Source organism: Siphateles boraxobius, unplaced genomic scaffold (assembly GCF_051911475.1).
Source record: "Siphateles boraxobius isolate OS27281-9 unplaced genomic scaffold, OSU_SipBor_1 33, whole genome shotgun sequence".
NCBI classification, from domain to species: Eukaryota; Metazoa; Chordata; class Actinopteri; order Cypriniformes; family Leuciscidae; genus Siphateles; species Siphateles boraxobius.
In genome coordinates this window covers 7,157,830-7,174,298 of record NW_027508953.1, presented here as the reverse complement: position 1 = coordinate 7,174,298, position 16,469 = coordinate 7,157,830, and the positions used below count along the sequence as shown (strand labels likewise).

Genomic DNA, 16,469 nt, shown 5'->3' with positions numbered 1-16,469 from the left:
CAGAGCCCCCTCCATCACGGCTCACCCGAGAACATTGACTCTCAAAGCACCACTGCACATACAGAGGACTTTGCTCCCCATACACCTCACTCACCACAAATACATCTTCCACAACCAGAATCCACACCTACTGACCTGACAAAGCACACAGTACAGTCTCCCACTAAAGTCAGTAATGCAACTTACAAAACACATTCAGGTCGCATTTGCAATCCGAATACAAGGTACCAAAAATGAGTTACAGCAATGGGAGATTCAGTGACACTTTGGTTCTTATTCTGAATGCCTGATAAATGCATTGATTATGGTAATTTCCATATTGTCAGCATCATTCTTTGTGATGCATCATTCTTCATGCATATAGAGATTATGATTTTTATCTGTTATTGTTCAGTTATTCACTGCTATGGATACATTGTTATAATGGAAGTCATTCATGTTCTTGGTTGTTGATCAAGGTAATGTCATACCCCAGTATTGATCATTGTTAAGTATGATTGATAGTTTAAGCTAAAGGAAGGGGATGTAGACCATTGTGATAAATGATCTGTACAGAAGTACAATATGATTTGTGTATTCTACACGTTACTCTAAAAGAGTTGGGCTAAAGCTAAGTCCTAAAGTTCTTTCTTAACCATAACCCCTAATTGTCCAGTGATATTCTTATGAGCTTTTATCTTTTTTTAAAGTCTCTCAGCCTTCTCTATTTCTACAGTCGTTCTTCAAATCTCCCTATTGTTTTTTCTCTCTCCACCATCATACACTCCCTAATGCTGATTGGCTACACGTCTGTTGTGTTGGTCCAACCAACTTTCAAACCGCGTTATTTAAATATTGCTTACCCCACATTTAATATCAGTCTGTGTAAAGGGTCCATTAGTTTAAAAATGTCTTATAGTGAGCACCCTAGGTTTGCTTTATTTTGCCATTAGTGCAGTTTCAAATATTGTTTCGTAATTGCGCACATTTAATGCAATTCCACTTTCAATTCCATTGTGAAAGCAAAAAGAACTGGATTCTTTTTCACTCAATTCATAAATTCAACTTTGATCAGCCATCAGTGGGCAAAAAGGTTAATAGCCCACCCTGCCTATAATGCCTCCGCGTGTGCCATCCAAGAGTGTCCGTGTGAGTATTAGGCTTTGTCCTGACGCATAGGAGAGAAAGAGATAAAGAGATTACTGCCTAGCTTCATACAATGGAAAACTCTGTTGTCTGATTTGCTGCCTAGTCATTCTCATTCATGTCATTCTCTCCACACTCTTCTCCTGAACAACACTAAAGTACAGATAACGCATAGAGCGAGTGATTAAAGGTACTGTAAGAGTCAATCGGGGTGTCACCATAGCTCTTACTAAACAAAGGAGAATGACCTACGAAGTGATAAGTGCAGGAGCTGTTAATTAAGGATCAATTACATATGTAAGTGGATGATTACACAACACCAGCAACCAAAGCCATTCACCTGATCCTGAACCTACAATAGGCAGCAGTTCGATCAGAAATCAGGCGTTCTGCTCACATTACTCCTCTGCTTCATGACCTTCACTGGCTACCTGTGGCATCACGTATCTACTATAAGGTATTACTTTTAACGTTTAAGGCATTAAATGGTCTTGCTCCCCAATATCTGTCTGACCTACTCAACCCTTACCGCCCTGCCCGGTCCCTTAGATCAGCTGAACTTGGTTTACTGTCCATCCCTCGTTTCCGGTTGTCCACTAGGTGGAAGGTCTTTTAGTATTAATGCTCCTCAATTTTGGAATTCGCTACCTCTTACACTACGTAATACCTCATCTGTGGCTACTTTCAAGACCCTGTTAAAACATATCTATTCAATATGCATTTTGGATAATGTGAAATATGTATCCTATGTGATTGTAATGTAGGTGTGGGTGTTCTTTAAATGTATTTGTAATGTATAATGTAAAGCGACCTTGAGCTATGGAAAGGCACTATATAAATAAAACTTCTACTTCTTCTTTTTCTTTGTTAGAAGGCAGGACTTATTCCGCCATATTGTGTGTTACACTTTCTCCCATTCATAGTAATACGAGTGCACCGTCTTTCTATATAAAGTCTTCTGTATTCAGACATACTACTCTGTTGGTGTACCAACTGTTTTTTGCATGTTATATAAAATATTCGATTTCAGAAGGTGCAACTTCAATTCTTAATTGGTGCAATATCACTTATTATTCTACCGTTCCCCCGCCCCTGATTCTTACCGTGCTTAAAGGCCCAATTAAATCAAAATTATTATTTTTTTTTGGCTCAGAATGTTAGCCTTAATGTTATCTATAAGTTAGTGTGCACAAATTCAAAAACAATGACAAAAATTTGCATTTATAAGATATAACATTCAAAACTGACTCTCACTTCCACAATATGAATCAATGATTTTGATGACATTTGAGCATTGAGCTGCTCGATATGTCCTGTGTCTTCCGGTTTCAGTGGAAATTATATCAACACATTGAATGCTGCGCGTTTCAAGGCACCTCAGTGGGCCTTTAAAGTCGGCATGAAATGGAAGTTGCGATTAGTCTTTTTTTCCCTGTTGTGACGTTTATCCAACTGAACGAGAAAAATGTAGGCTGGGACTTGATTTTGACATCCGAATTATTTTGATTGTTGAATTGTTGTGGTTTGCTATGGACCCTTTTCACTGACTGTGATGACACGTTTCCACAGTTAAACATTAAACATTTACCTAGTTTTATCTAGTTTTTCATATTTTAATTGTAAACAAATGTAGTATACATTTATAATGCTATAATTTGTGCTATAATACCTTGGCAGTTAAGTACATAAAATAAAATAACACTGCTGCTAGGGTGTTTTTAATACAACTGCTAAGGGAATTTTACACCATTAATGTAGGTATCTTTTCATGTCTGAAATGGAAAACAGTTCAATTCTGTAAAGAACATGTATGCATCTGCAAAGCAATTGTTTCATTGTTTAACCAATAATCCTTTCAGAGTCAGGCATCTCATTCAGTTATTACTGTGTTGCGGCAAAAACAATAACTAACAATATAGCATCACAGCATAAGAGACATCAGGATTCCAAATTAGTTTTAAAAGATTTATTCTTGCAAGAAGTTCCCAGTCCATCCATACAGTCCAGCTGTAGGCGGAGTGAGACCTTGAGCAGCGGGCTGCCAGCAGTCTTATACTGTTCTATCTCTTGTCTAAACAAGAGGAACAAAGGAACTTTATGACTACCCCAAAAGCAGAGGGTCTTCTCACCTCTGAAGTCAGAGGTCACTTGCCCAACCACCTGCTGATTGTCTCACACACACCTCCAAGCTGTATAAACATACCAACAGGAAAACAGGGTCCTCTGTTCTCGTACACAGCACAGATAAAGAACTAAAATCAATGAGAATATAAAAATTTCTACAACAGTTTCCCCCTTTTTTTATCATTCTCTTTGATTACTTAATAAACACAACAATTTTAAGTCATTGCATCACACTTCTACAATTCTTCAATTTTACCTTTCATTTTCTGCTTAAACTTGTTGAAATAAGATTAGAAGAAAAAGCTTAGGTTGTTTTTTATTTTATGGGGATAGTATTTAGCAAGCAACTTGCTGAGTAAAGAATTTATCTGAAGCCAGGCTAAATGGATAAGCACTGTTATCGCATTCCTAACATTAAATCAGACTCTCAGTCACCTCAGTAAATAGTATAGGTTCTAGTAGGAAAAATATACCTTAACTCAATTAAAGCATTTCGCTGTAACTTCCGCTACTTGTATCGTCTGCATAATTTTGTTCAGCCTTGGGTTAGCCTGTCATTTTCCAATTGAACAGAATCCTATTCACCCATGAATAACAAAATAACACATACAATCCTAATTCCTACTATTAGCCTTTTCCATTAATCACCTTGATTTTCCTAACCATATTTTGTTCACTTCTATTTCAATTTAGTAAGCTCTATTTTAATGCCCTTTTTAATAAAATCTTTCCATAAAAGTTTTATCATTTTATCCATTCTTCTAACCAATGTTAGTTATTCAAAATTTGCTTATTTGTTCAAAAAAAAATATTTTTGCTTGTTACACATCAATTAATAGATTTTCTACTTCTCCTGAAAATATTTGAACCAATCAAATTATTAGATCTATATCAATAGTAAGCCCTAGTTTGACCCAATCAAATAAAATCATCAAAATCATCACAAAAAGTTTTGCTAGACTCAAATCATTAGTTGGTGCACATCCTCCTCCAGGTGTGATGATTATCTCGTTCGTCCCGCAGACATTCCTTCTAACCAATGTAGTTTATAGCTTATTACACATTAGTTAATAGATTTTCTACATTTGCACTAAACAAATCAATATCTAGTTTGATTCAATCAAATACAATCGTCAAAATCATCATCAAAAACATATTCTTCTGCTAAACTTGAACCATCAATTGGTCCACATCTTTCTCCAGATGTGTTGATCATCCGTTGCCCCATGCATGGACGTTCCATCTTCACCATTTTGACACTTTGCGCGCCGTTGAAATGGTTTTTCCAGCGTTGGCGGGCGAGGTATGTTTCTAGCACATTCCTTGATCACCCACTTTATTCTTCGTGTTGGCGTGTGGGGTTGCTGATGTTGTTTGCTGTAGTTTAAGCTGAGATGTTTGGACCCAGGTCTAAAACTCTCCAATCATTTTCAAATCCTTACAAGATTTTCCCTTAGATCACGATCGCACCCCCACTGGAATGAGTCATCTGCTGTCGGCTGTCACCTGCGAAATGGAGGCCTTAAGTGATTTTGTTAGTGACCGCTTGTCTTGTCATCCCTTTTGGTGTGACCTGTGTAATTTTCAACCTGAAACATATCATCAGATAATTTCTTGCTCATTGAATAGCACTCATGGTCCTTTTCTCCTGAAAAAAAAAAAAAAAAAAAACACTCAACCCATGTTGCTCATGTTAACAAACAATACAGAATCAGTTCTGTTTGGTTCAATCCTGGCATCCTGCAAAATGAAAATTTTAAGTTAGGCACTGCACAAGGTTAGGCACTCTGTCTTCACTTTTGCTCATGTTAACAAGACAATATGTATACATTTGGAACAGAATCAGTTCTGTTTGATGCAATCCGTTCTGACAACCTAAAAAAATGAAACTTTTTAAGTTAGCGCTGCGCAAAGTGTGGCACCTTTCTGCCACAATAATAACCCAGGTCAGGATAACTAGTCAAATTCATTCACATTGTTTTCACTGGGCACTGTCTGCTCTGCCCGTTCACTTCTGTATGACAAGATCAGCTGGTTTTAGACAAATGGTCCTTCTAACTCCCTGGAGAGTTGAAAGGCTCTAATCTGACCATTTGTTCATGTGTGTGTGTCTTTGCTCATGTCATGTGCGCAAAAGTCTACATCTTCTGTGAAGAAAAACAAATGTTGAGGTTATTGTCACAAAGTTTTCTTTTGTCTGCTGTGCTGGCCTGGCGTTTCCTGTCGAAGCAATTCTTGTTACTTGCACACTTACAGACAGATTATTATCATCCTCCTCTTGATAAATTAGATCTCATCTTTTTTATCAATTTAACATACTAAGATTCTCTTACATTTATCAGACGACACATTTACATTCTTATCAGTTCTTGCTTTCCCTCGGAAATCAAACCCATGACCTTGTTGTTACAAGTGCCAATACTGTTTGAACAACAGGAAAAACTGCAATATTTGTTCATATTTGTTTGGTAACATTTGTTTGGATAAAGTTTGCTTAACCCAAACATTGTCCTTCAGACAAATTTCCTTTAGACATCTTTCTCTGCCTCTGAAACAAAAATATTACTTTATCTTCTTCTCACAGCGTAATCTGTTTTTCAGGCCTGTTGTTGGTCTCGCAATTCAGTCATCTACAAACATTCTTCAGGTCACCAATTTGTCAGGTCAGGTTTTTTTTTGTGTGCACACTTCGTCAACGTCAGTCGAATAACAATCTCCCCCTTTTTACGATGCCTAACTGTAAAGGGCTCTCTGGATAATCTGATATTTACTACTGTCAAATCTATTACATTTTCTCAACATATGACTGACGGCTATCTACGACTTCACAATTCTAATTTACACATCAATACTTAAACCTGTCCAGAAAGTAATTCAAATCTACTGCACATCATAAATGACCAAAATAATAACTAACAGACAGAGCTCAATGATCAATCAACTTAAAGCTCCTCCTATGTTCTGTGTTGTCTTCTCATCAGATTGACTCAAATTTCTCAGCTTACTTTCGAATTTGTAATTTGCCTTAACCCATCTATAATGCCAAAACACTCTTTCCAGAAGTTAATGACACATTTATACACACTATTCAGACAAAATAGTTGTCCTAAACTAGCACATACTGTACAAAACATGAATTAACATTCACACTCATAGTCCCTGACTATGAACCGCTCATATTTCTATCTTTTCTCTAAAAAGATTTAAATGACATTTTAACCTTACATTTTCCCTGTATCTTCTATCTAATGTTTTATGGCCTCTTAAACCAGTTTCAAAGCATGTCTGTTCATTATTCATTTGATTTTAGAAAAGTCAGCTGGATTGTTTTGGTGCATTATTACTTTTCTTCAGCTTTCTTTGGCTGACTGATAACAGAAAGGCAGAGTACCCATCCCCCTTCCTTCACTCAGACAGTCTCTCTCTCTTTCTCTCTTGAACAAACTAATAATATTTTCAATCAGCCTCCTAAGAATGTATTTTAGACAGAATGTAAATTCCTTACACTAAACTTTGACCATTGTTATTCAGACTTTTCTCAGATCTACAAAGCTGTCTTCATCTTTAGCCACCACCATGTCCAGTGACCTTCAGGAGTTCAAACTATGTCATAGACATATTAGCTCAAAATCAACACTTCTATACATGTTCTTGCCTATAAGGCAACCAATATCACAAAAAGTTTTGCTACTGTCTCCACATCAGATAATTGCACCCACCTGTGGTCTGTATGTTAATGACGTTTAGACACCCCATTGTCTGATAAGGTTCCCTGTGTCTCACACCGGCCCCATTTATACAATTGACTACCATTTGCTCAGGATGTGTAATCCCAATGGTGAAGAAACAAAATAACTTCACTTCTTTTATCTGATAATTAAGCCGTTTTGGAGGATGAGTTCATTCTAAAGTATATTTGGGAGTGGACCTCTCTGATGCTCTTGGCCCAAAGTAGCATCATATCCACTCTCTTCGCACAGAAAACACCTCCACAACCTGGTGGGCAGGTGCCCCAGTGGTGATGAAAGTCCTGGCTTGGGTTGTCCCCCTATGGCCATCGGAAGATCTTACCCGTCTCTGGGCTGACATCCAGCGCACTGGTTACAGCTCCATCCAATTGGGCAGAATTATCAGAGAGGCTCTTCTAAAATTTGACAATAATAAATACAAACTTTTCTTAGGTGTGGGTGAGAAGACATTCAAGAACCCTCACAGCCAGTAGGAGTGTCCTAAAACAATAACAACAGTATTTAATCAAATCAATCTATTAGACATCCTCAACAAAATCGCAATGCTTAGATTATACTCAGAGAATTTAGATCACAACTGTACATTCAGTGTACTTCATCTGTAGTCGGAGCCATCGGTGGAGACTAAATGAGACAAAGAAGTTACTGGTTCTAAAATAGGCTAAAAATGTCACCTCTATCGTTTAAGGTCTGTATTATTATTTTAAAGACTTCTTTAAAGTCACTCAGTTTTATTTCTAAAACATTTACAAATTGTCCTCTAAATTTATCAAATCTGAACTACCTGTAGCATGATTTGGTTTAGCTTTTCCATATCTATGATTTTCAACTGAAACATTGTGCTCAGACAGCTTTCTGCTGACATTGAATGAGAGAGAGACTCTTGAGGCATTCAGGACTGGTACATTTGCATTTTCATAAACTTCTAACTTCAGGCTTTATATACCATCTTTTTAACTCTAGCCCAGCTTAAGGCATCTTTTCCATAAATTACATGTATTTTCAATACAAGCATAATTTTTATAGTTTTCTTTTGCCCATACAGGGAATTTAGACATTACAAATTTCCACTCAGATTGAGTATCTGTCATACTGGCAGTTTCAGCCCCAGCACACATCAGATTCAGATTATCAAATTGTTTCAGCCAAATCACAAGCTAAAATCTTCTAAAATCAACACATCAGCTTCTAGTTCTTTCAGGGTCAACACTAACAAGCTCTCTGTTCAATCGAATGTCATTTACATTTAGCAACTGTTAATCCCCTAACGCTGCTTTTGCTTAGCCTATTTTATCTTTATAAAAATAATAATCTTTCAAATTTCATCTAAATTTTAGTTGTCAGGTTCTCAATTACCATAATTTAATACCCGACTTCAATGTTTTCTCTAGGAGTTTACCAATCTGCAATTAGGATCAATACTAACCTTTGAGGCTGCGCTCTCTGCTTGTGATACATTTTTATTATCACTATAAATCATTCATTAGATTTGTCTCCCTATATCATCTAAAACCTTATTAAAGCATTTCATTCAAAACACAATCATCCTTTTATTTACCGGTACCTTTAAAATACTTTACAACTCATTTAGTCTTATCTGTAATTTTACGTCAACCGGTACTTTTTATAATTCTTTCCTTTCAAAAGGAATTCCTTGCACTTAAATCTTTCAATCTTCTTACAACTTTCAAAAGTTCCATCTATCAACTTTCTTTAGTTCCTTCTCAGAACAAAACTTCAATATTGTCATTTAAATACTGTTGTACTTTCAAAACATTTACAGTCACTGCAAAATGACCCCCGCTGACCGCAATAAAACACTCTCTGTTATCCTGCCTATTGTTTGGTCACGTGAGCTTTCAAAACAGCTCCAGCTTACTTCACACCCCTGAAGCAGTGTGTCCTATTCAGGAAAAGCAAACAGAGCCACTGACAGTTCTCTGCATTTTTTCCCCCACTGTCCCAGCTGCAAATACAATTACAATAGCCGAATCATATAGTCTTCATCATATTAACCTTAATCTACTTTCTAACTCATATTAACACAGAATTGTCTTCAAATTTGTATCATTTTTTGGCACTTTCTTTGTTTTGAGCCAGTCAAGTTATTGTTTATCTTTCCAATCAGAATCAAAATTTTATAAAAACATCATATCCGACATTGTTCATTATTGATTTTCCATAATCTTTAGACATAGCTGTCTTTACATCTTACTAATTTTGTATTATCATCAACACTAATTACAGAACAAGTACATATCTAATATCTGGAAGTCGGGCTAAATAAGCAAGCACTGTTGCTGTACTCCCAGTACAGCTGGACCCTCAGTCACTCCTTATTAGATACAGACATCATCTACAAAACAACCAGGATATATGCATTCGTTTTTTATAAAACTATAATTTTCCAATTCCTTTTATAATAAACGAAGGTTGATGGTTAATCCATCTTTTCACTACCCCCTTTTATAGACCCATTAGGTTCAAAAACACAATGGTTATCAAACTAAAACTAAACATCATCTGCAAATCTCTTTAAGGTGAGGGCTTCAGAGCAGAGCTGCTTACAGCATTTGCTCTCTTCTGTCTCACTATTTGTGTCATGACTGTTCAGTTACTATTCATACAGTATAAAGAAATTTAGCATGTCATCAATTTCATCAACACTGGTTTGAAAACTTATTCTTCTATCAAATGGTAAATCTGCAGATTCAACTTAATATTATCATTATTCCTCAGTTCCACCTCTACTGTTTCCCAGAAACCACAAGATTCTATTATTCGTCTCAGTCATTACACAGACAGCTATCATAGCCGTTAGCACCTTCAACTTTTGTTATAAAAATATGGCAATCTATTCTTCAATACCTTTGTTTTCATAACATTAATACAATACAGCACATTCACATCATCATTTCAATCATTATTTTATCATTAAAATATAGATTTTTTTCCCATTCTGCTTAATGAAAACATTCCTTATCTTTATACCAAATTAATCCCTGTTAATATACTCAATGCCTTATTTTATTATGAAACTCACTTTTCATACCATTTAAACAGTTAATTTGACTTCCATAAATTCTGTCTGAAATTTTATTTTCATCACATATAGTTTTCTACTATATTTCTTCTCAATCTTTCCCTACATGCCAGTTCCTTCTGTATCCTCTCCTTACCAATACTTTCTCTAGCCATCTATTATCTCTTTTTCTCCCAACACTAGTAGTGTTCCTGTCTTCTTGCTCCCTACATGCAGATACCATCTTTCGAAATTCAGATTCTTTTCATTCTAATTTCTTTCTACATCCTCAGTTCTTCATACCAAATCTTTCTTCAAATTCAGTCCTACATGCTAATTCTTTCTGCATTTGTTTTCGTTCCCTCCTATCTGCTTCCTCAAGCCAACAATCTGTCTGCTCACATTCTTTAGACTAAAACAAGATGCAACAACTCTGTTGCTTTTCACTGTTTCTTTTTTTTTTTTTTTAAACTGTCCTTTTCACAACATTCAATCTTATTTTGCTCAGTGTCCCTTCTTCAGGAAAATCATGATATTTGATCAACTTTTCTGTCATTTTTATACATTTATGTCCATAATTCTTTTTCATTTGACCGAAAACTTTTGTTTAAAAATTAGCTAGCTTACCGTTAACGTTGACTCCATATTGGCTGAATCTTCTCTCTTGGATTTTTCCTTTTGACTCGCGTTTTACTAATCTGTCAAACGTCTTCGACAGATCCGACTTTTTCACCCAAAATCGGCCAGGTTTTAGCAAATTATGCTCTGTAATTATGGTTTACTCAATCTTTCCGCGCACCCAATCAATCAAGCGTGCACAAGAATTAGTTCAAGCGTGTTTCTTCCGTACGCTGTTTTACATAGAATTAACTCAAGCGCTTTTACTGGAATTAATTAAGTTACAATCAAAGATTTTGAATAAACCAGTACTTCAGTTGTGACTCTTCCTGTTCACCTACGAGCAATTATGGTACTTCTGTTCCCACCTACAGGAGCTTAGTTTTTTTGTAGAGACCGGTCTGATTCTGTCAGATCAATCTCTCCCTCAAAACTTACTCTGCTCGTACCAAAGAGACAAACTCAGCCAATATGGTTCATGTTCACTCACAATTATATCAAATTACACTGCACAAAATAAAATAATTTTACTGTCTCTTACCTGAGATGCTTTTACTGCCACCGAGTTCTTTCTGATTCCAGTGGGTTCCTCCTAGCCCTGATAGCAGTTTTGGCTCTTCTCTCTAAATTTGGCGAGGTAAGATCAAAGCCTGTGCTTTGAGATGATCAATTCGTCAAATCCGCTGTCAGGACCAGAAGAAAACCTCAAGGAATCCGACTTCTGACACCAATCTGTTGCGGCAAAAACAATAACTAACAATATAGCATCACAGCATAAGAGACATCAGGATTCCAAATTAGTTTTAAAAGATTTATTCTTGCAAGAAGTTCCCAGTCCATCCATACAGTCCAGCTGTAGGCGGAGTGAGACCTTGAGCAGCGGGCTGCCAGCAGTCTTATACTGTTCTATCTCTTGTCTAAACAAGAGGAACAAAGGAACTTTATGACTACCCCAAAAGCAGAGGGTCTTCTCACCTCTGAAGTCAGAGGTCACTTGCCCAACCACCTGCTGATTGTCTCACACACACCTCCAAGCTGTATAAACATACCAACAGGAAAACAGGGTCCTCTGTTCTCGTACACAGCACAGATAAAGAACTAAAATCAATGAGAATATAAAAATTTCTACAACAACTGTCATCGCCATTGATACCCCTTTCAACATTTTATTTCCCAGGGTGCATTTTCCAAAGCTGCAGTCTATTCCCAATCTAATAGAAGGTCTTGGAAGTTGGCAGACCACTCTCACTAGACACATGGGATTCTGGTCTCTAGCAAGTTCCATCTTCATCAGTGTGTGCAAGGTACTCTTTAATCCAATTTAAAGGGGTGGAAAATGCCCTTTTCACAAGATGTAAAATAAATCTCTGATGTCCCGTGTGTGTGTGTGTGTGTGTGTGTGTGTGTTTGTGTGTGTGTGTGTGTGTGTGTGTGTGTGTGTGTGTGTGTGTGTGTGTGTGTGTGTGTGTGTGTGTGTGTGTGTGTGTGTGTGTGTGTGTGTGTGTGTGTTTTGTTTTCTTGTGTAACTTCTTGCTTGCTTTGAATTTTATAGTACATTGTGTCTGAATTATTGATTTCATTTCACACATTTGCAAAAACTTGCTCTGTGTTATAGTCGCGCAGTTCATATACTGTATGTGTGGGGGCAGGGGGGTGAGTTTTTTGGATGACTATTTTACACTCTTGACATTTTAGAGTGTTACCCCTTCATTGCTGTGCACTTTTTTCCTGCACAGTGGCTGATTTGTAGTTAGTACCACCAAAAGATTCAATGAGTTTTTGTATTTTTTCTATTTCCCATACATTTTTTGTGTACTCACATAGCTAATGCGACAAAAGTAACCAAGTGTCATCCCATCCCATGTGTGTGTGAAGTTTTAGCACAAATACCCCACAGATATTTTTATATGGCATGTTAAAGTTGTCACTTTTTGAGGGTTAGCAAAAACGCACCGTTTTGTGCCTGGCCCTTTAAATGCAAATGAGCTGCCTCAGAGGGCGGGGTTTCAAGAGCTCCTGTTCATTAGCAGCTGTGACAGAAACTGTTCTGCCTTTAATGTTAAAACAGAGTCAGACAAAAGCTGTGTCAGAAACTGCTCACTCGTTCACTCATTCACTAATCCCTATATAGTGTATGGCAGTTGAGTGCACTATATCTGCAATGAGTGAACAAAATGAAGTGAGTGAATTCGGACGCTGACGTTTACACTGTGCGTCGGAGAGCTGGAGCTGTCGCAGAAAAGGCTTCGTCACACGTAGTGATAAAACTCCTTTTATCTTACATTACTTACTTTATAAAATAATATTAACAACAATAACAATCATAATGACTTTATTTTGTAATTATATATACCTCCGTGCCAGCTTTGTAGTTTCATCGATTGAAATTGTAACTCTCACGCTCACAGATGACGTGGTCGCTGAGCGCCCTCAGGCGACCGTTATTATATTCGAATGAATAACGTTACGCTTCCTACAGACGATTAACGGATATTTTTCAAATCATCCACCAAATTATCATCTCTTTACAGTTTAACAAGTTAACAACAATGCCACAAATTATCAAAACACCTGGCTGTTAGTAAAACACATTAAAATGTGTTAATGCCTATATTTTAATTAAAAAAATGATATACAGGTCTATATAATTTACCTTATAAATATAATTTAATTTCATTTTAAAATTCATCTGTAATATTGTAATAATGTCAAGTAATGATTAATAAAAATAAAATAAAAAACTAGCATGAAATAAATGTTAAAGCAGGAATAAGAAAGTTGTAATGTAATCTCTGGTTTAAACTTGCTCGTTCTGCACTTTCATGCGCGTTCAGTTCTCTCCGCATTGGATTGTGGGAAATAGTGCTTCAGCAAGTGTACATCGAATGTACACTCGAATTCAGAGAGGATTGTGGGTAAAAGTAGTGAATGAATGTAGGGAATGATGTCGTTCACTCAGAATTCGGACATCACTACAAAATGGCCGACACCTGACATAGTGCACTATTTAGTAGGGAGCGGTTTCGGACACAGCTACAGATGGAGAGACTCAAGAAGAAGTGACAACATGTAGAATGCAACAGGACGTCTCTGAATGGTAGTTGATTAATTTATGTTGCTGATGTTGAGTTAACTATCTTCAATTAGCACATTCTGTCATGATAATCTATAAATCGCTCGTACTTTTCCTCTTCTCAACATGGAGTGCGTGTCCCGGGGACGGGGTTTATGTACATTTTAGGGTTGCTGATGTCACTAACCTAGGAGGAATGTCGTGTAGTTCCTACCAGCCGTTTGTTGGAGTCCTTTTCTTTAAAAGCAAATATCTCTCTTTGCTTTGAACTTTGAGCATTGTAACTTTGCAGATGTTGTTTATGCTCAAACAGCAACATTTCACACTAGCTAAAGTTAAAAAAGTGAAATCGTGTTTTACCACCCCTTTAAAGTAGTGCACCAAGCCCATATGTCCAAAGTTAATATAGAAATTATTCAGGAACTAGGCTTCCATGCACTAGGTGTAAATGTGCAGATGCCTCACTTGGACAGGCCCCAATCTGGAGTATTTTTGGCGATCTGTAGGCTATTTGAGACAGCCTCAGCAGTCTTTGAGGCAGATTAGAGCCAGCAGATCCTCTGGTGGTGTTGTTCAGGGGTTGCCCACAGGAGTTGTGGCTTGTTTTTTGCATTGTCTGTTTTGCTTAAATTAACTAATTGAACATCAAAATTTGGAATGAATCATCTTGCAATATGTTTGTATATATATATTAATATATTTCTTAAATTAACTTTGATGATTAAAATTTGGAATGATTAATTTTGCTACAGTATACGTTTCTATATATATATTCATCTCTGTCTTGCTGTTCAATACTGAATACCTCTCTTTCTTTCACTTTTTAGGCCAACTGGCATCGGATGTGTGTATGTGTGACTAGCTTTAGGACTCATGCTCATTATATCATGGATGGTTAGTTGCCAGCGTCCATTTTCACATTGAAATTTCATCGTTACAAATGACAGATTACAGTGAAAAACCAAATGTGAAATAAAGAAACGATGACGTTTTTTTCTATTTCTTAAAAGAAACCTAGATTGGTCCCTATTTACCTCTGCTGAAGTTGGCAACTCTATGGGTTTGCAAGCTAGTTTGTTCACGGGTCACCTGAGAAGAATCTATTACCAAGATGTTATAACCAGGCTGTGTAGGGTCAGCTGTGACTAAGTCTAAGTTTAGCACCTTGGCCAACACAATTAGTTTGAAGCAAGGTGGAGATTTGGATTGTGAAACATACTTAGGTACAATTATGGGACCGTATAAGATCAGTCAGTGATCTGGATTTTCCCTACATATTTATTACTGCGGCAGCTAAGGTTTAAACTTAATGCCACAGATGAGATATAACATAAATATTACAAGTAAGGGATAATATTCATCCTGCCGGTTGTTATCTCAGAATAAACCCAGACAGGGTGAACAGGTTTTGGATCACCCTGAAGGGGTTGATTCTGACATAACAACCTGCTGGATGTACATTATCATCCCACTTAATACATGGCTACTTGCCACATAAGTAAATAATTAGACACAAAATATTGATCTGAGTCAAATATTTTATTAGGTATTTAAACAGCAGCAAGCAGCAAGTTCAAACTAGACAGACATTTAAGGGTTACGGTACAGTCATACCACTTTTTACACAGCATTATGCCACATAAATAATTATGGAGGTAAGAGATATTGATTTGAGATGAAACTGATAACTGCATTGGAATGAAACAAAAGAGCGAGTCCACGATATTGACATAATTGGTTAAATAACTGTACACAAAATATTTCGACAGAGTTTTAATATTTGATTAGCTCACCAAACGCAAAACTTCGATGAATAAAAGCAAGCGTATAGCGCTCCTGACTTCAGAAACCTTCAGTGAGCCTATGTTCTTTCAGCAGTTGTTATCGGGGAATAACATATCGCTGGATGGCGTGATTGACCAATCAGAATCAAGTATTCCACAGAGCCGTGCAATTAAAAAAAGATAAAGCACTGTAGAAGTGTTGTTATTATTATTTTTTAACAAAAAAAATTCAACATCATGTTGGTTAATTGAAATAAAGCTCAAATAAAATATAAATATTAACTGAAATAAAATAAGTTGAAGTTGAAGTAGCCTACTAAAATTACTAAAATAAATAAATAAAATTAATTTACAGATGAGATATAATAAAGATTAGATATTACAAAAAAATCCAATAGTTTAAAACACTGTAAAAAAAGTATATAAAAATATTTTTGTTAATAAATAAATCTAAAATAAAATAAACATATTTGGAAGGAAACTTAAACAAAAAGTAGAAATGTTGCCTTTGCAACTAACTGAAATAAAAATAATACGAAGTTGAAGCACTAAAATGAATAAAACTAAAAATTAAATAAAACATAGAAAAATATGTAAATAGAAAAAAATAAAAATATACAAAAGCACAAAATAAAAAATAAAATGAATGAATATATATATAAAGCTACAAATACTAATACTAAACTGCATTTTTGATAGGGTATTAAATCGTTTCATTTCTGCTTATCTTAAATTGTCTTTAATTCCCAGTCTTGTGTCACACAACATATCAGTATTTAGGAATAGGTAATTAGGCAAGTACTGTGGTGGTGTTTGTTGCTATTTAGTATTTTGCGAGTAAATACAATCAAAAGAATCTTGAAATCAAAAGAAAGCTTGGGGGACCTTTGGCCCCTTTGTACCCTATAATTTGAGTTCATGACTGTTCGATAACTGGTGACCATCTCAACTCACTATCCTCTCAGAAGTATCTC

The 16,469-nt window shown here is 36.2% G+C and overlaps 1 protein-coding gene across 2 annotated transcripts in view; it reads left to right on the top strand.

Moving 5' to 3' along the window:
* The window catches only part of LOC143701703 (uncharacterized), a 68,276-nt gene that overhangs the window by 25,448 nt on the left and 26,359 nt on the right, over positions 1 to 16,469 (top strand). Inside the window, exon 1 of one of the 2 annotated variants that reach the window (XM_077195235.1) lies at positions 11,816 to 11,942. The exons of the other annotated variant lie outside the window; for it this stretch is intronic. The gene's annotated coding sequence lies outside the window, so the exon portion shown is untranslated. Of the gene's footprint in view, positions 1 to 11,815; positions 11,943 to 16,469 lie in introns of those variants that run through there. 2 annotated transcript variants of the gene reach the window in all.